General features: G+C 43.7%; 1 pseudogene; it reads left to right on the top strand.

Annotated features, from left to right (window-relative positions):
* Nucleotides 1-1,697: 1,697 nt before the first annotated feature.
* On the top strand, nt 1,698-2,860 carry LOC114490837 (annotated as a pseudogene).
* The last annotated feature ends 229 nt before the right edge of the window (nt 2,861-3,089 follow it).

Below are 3,089 nucleotides of genomic sequence, written 5' to 3'. Positions count from 1 at the left end.
CTTCCTTCCTTCCTTCCTTCCTTCCATAAACATCTTTATTGAAATATAATTCGTATACTATAAAAATGTATCCTTTTAAAGTATACAGTTCAATTTTTAAAAAATCTCAAGAGTTGTACAACAATCACCACAATCTAATCTAAAAACATTTTCTTCTCCCCTCCAAAGAAACCTCATGCCCATTAGAGGTCATTCCCCATCCCCAGTCCCCCAAATTGCTGCCCACCCCAGCCCTAGGCAACCACAAAGTTACTTTTGTCTCTACAGATTGGCCTATTCTGGATATTTCATATAAATGGAATCAAGGAAATATGTGACTTTGGTAACTTGCTTCTTCTGCATTCTTTCTCAAACCTATTGTAGTCAGGATTATGTCCCCACTTAACTGTACTTTTAAAAAGGTCATTAATATTAGTCATCTTGCTCTCTTGTTTTTCCTCTTACCTCACAAGCTGTGCCTTCTTAGCTTCCTTGCTATTTCTTCCTCCTCTTCCCTCTAGACATAGAAGACCCCAGGACTCAGCACTTGCTCCTCTTTTTTTAATTTATTTTTTAAAGTTTTTAAAAAATTATTTATTTATTTTTAGAGAGAAGGGGAGGGATGGAGAAAGAGAGGGAGAGAAATATCAATGTGTGGTTGCTTCTCACGTGGCTCCCACTGGAGACCTGGCCCACAACCCAGGCGTGTGCTCTGACTGGGAATTGAACTGGTGACCCTCTGGTTCACAGCCTGTGCTCAATCCACTCAGCTAGACCAGCCAGGGCTTCTTTTTTATTTTTATCTGCACTCCCTCTCAGCTACTAATCTGGTCTATTGGTATTGGGAAAACCACTAGCTTGCTATAAACATCCCATAGATTTTAGCTACCAGGAATGAGAAATAGACATACTTTGCTATTCCTCTTGCTAAGTAAACCATATATATATATATATATATATATATATATATATATATATAACAAATACCTGAAATGTGGAAAGAGAAGGCAGGCTGGCTAGATACCCCAGGCCCTGAGTAATGTCATGATGATGAGTGCCCTGGGTTTTCTTTTTCCCTCATACATCTCAGACTTGGAACTGAAGAAGCCAGCGACTCAAAGTGTCAACAGGCATAGTCCCCAAAATCCTCAACAATAGCCTCCTTTCTCTAGTCAGAGGACCTGGAAAGGGTCAGACTAGCATGATAGAAATTTAAGATAATAACATTTTACTCTAGCTAAACACCACAGGAAAACAAATAAGCATAAAACTATAACCCAATCACACAGGCAAAGGCTGAATGTAAACCTATATTTCCACCCTTAGGAGGTTGTAATGATGTTTCCCAATAATCCTGCCAGGTGGTATCAGAGAAAGCCAATTAGGGAGTTACTGTTTCATCCCAGCTGGCCCGTGATGAGACTCCCCCACCTCCTCTATTGTCAGTGGAGACTACATGGAGAGCCTGGACTTTCACTCCCATCTTTAGTAAAGCGGAGTCCCCTCTCAGGTGTCCATTTGGCAATCTGGACATCTGTCTCCATTTGGCTGAAATAAGGCAGTATCTCCCCTCTCCTCTGCCAAAATAGTATCACAGAAAGCCAGCCAAAATAGAAGGCTTAAATAAGATCCAAAGTTGTATAACGTAATACTAAAATATCAAGGTTCCAATAGAAAACCATCATCTCAAATTGAATGAAAAAGGAAAAAAAAAGGAAATGAAGGCAAACACGGAGGTGACGGAGCTATTCACATTGTCTGGCAATGACTTTAAAGTAACCATGATGGAAAAAAGGCTTTAATGAGCTAATATTTTGCTTGAAATAAAGACAGCAAAAAAAAGAAAAGAAAAGAAAAAGAAAGTCTCAGCAAAGTAATGCAAGGTATATAGAAAAACAAAGGCGGAGCCGAGGATGGGAGAACTGAGCATCTGAGCAGATTCCCGCCTTCCTCTCTTCTCCCTGCACCTTGCTCTCACAGCCTGTCTGCCCTGCCACCCGCTCACCCCCCAGAACATCTTCCACTGTGGCCACCTCAGAGAGTTCCCACTTGAACAAAACCCTCCAGCAGGTGTACATGTCCCTGCCTTAAGGGGATAATGTCCAACCATGCGTGTCTAGACTTAAGGACTGCGCTACAAGACCTGGACCCTAAACAGTGAGCCTGACTGTATAGAAGAATAGCCTGAGTAGAATTTTGATGCCTCTAGTACTTTAGAGTCTGAAGGGTCCAGCAGTGACATGTATCTTGTTCCTGCTGCCATGTTTCGGGACCCTTTCTGCCAGGACCCCAACAAGCTGGTGTTGTATGAACTCTTAAAGTACAGCCAAAAGCCTGCAGAGACCAATTTAAGGCACATCTGTAAACAGATAATGGGCAGGTGAGCAATCAGCATCCCTGGTTTGAAACAGAGCAGGAATGTGCTCTCATGGTCACAGATGGATGCCCTTTTGGTTGGCCTTCCAATGGCTTCCCTCTGCCCCAAGGTCCATATTACTGTGGTGTGAGAGCAGACAAAGCCTACAGCAGAAACACTGGAGGCTCACTACCAGGCCTACTTGTACCTTGGCATCAAGATTGCAGGGACAAATGCTGAAGTCATGCCTGCCTAGTGGGAATTCCAGTTAGGACCCTGTGAAGGAATGGACATGGGAGATCATCTCTGGGTGGCCTGGTTCATCTTGCACCGAGTGTGTGAAGACTTTGGAGTGATAGCAACCCTTGATCCCAAGCCAATTCCTGGGAACTAGAAAGCTGTGGGTTGCCACACCAGCTTCAGCACCAAGGCCATGCAAGAGGAGAATGGCTTGAAGTACATGGAGGAGTCCATTGAGAGGCTGAGAAAGTGGCACTAGTACCACATTCAAACCTACATCCCAAGGGGTGCCTGACTGGATTCAACGAAACCTCCAACATGAACAACTTTTCTGCCTGTGTGGCAACTATAGCACCAGCATCTGCATTTCCTGGGCTATCGGCCAGGAGAAGAAGGGTTACTTTGAAGATCTGGTGCTCTTCTGCCAACTGTGACCCCTAAGGGGAGACAGAAGCCCTCGTCTGCACATGTCTTCCAACAAAATTGGTGATGAGCTCTTCCAGAACAAAAATGA

The sequence above is a fragment of the Phyllostomus discolor genome, chromosome 3, assembly GCF_004126475.2.
Source record: "Phyllostomus discolor isolate MPI-MPIP mPhyDis1 chromosome 3, mPhyDis1.pri.v3, whole genome shotgun sequence".
In the NCBI taxonomy this organism is placed as follows: Eukaryota; Metazoa; Chordata; class Mammalia; order Chiroptera; family Phyllostomidae; genus Phyllostomus; species Phyllostomus discolor.
The sequence above is the reverse complement of the archived record's forward strand: the minus strand, read 5'-3'. Positions and strand labels throughout refer to the sequence as shown.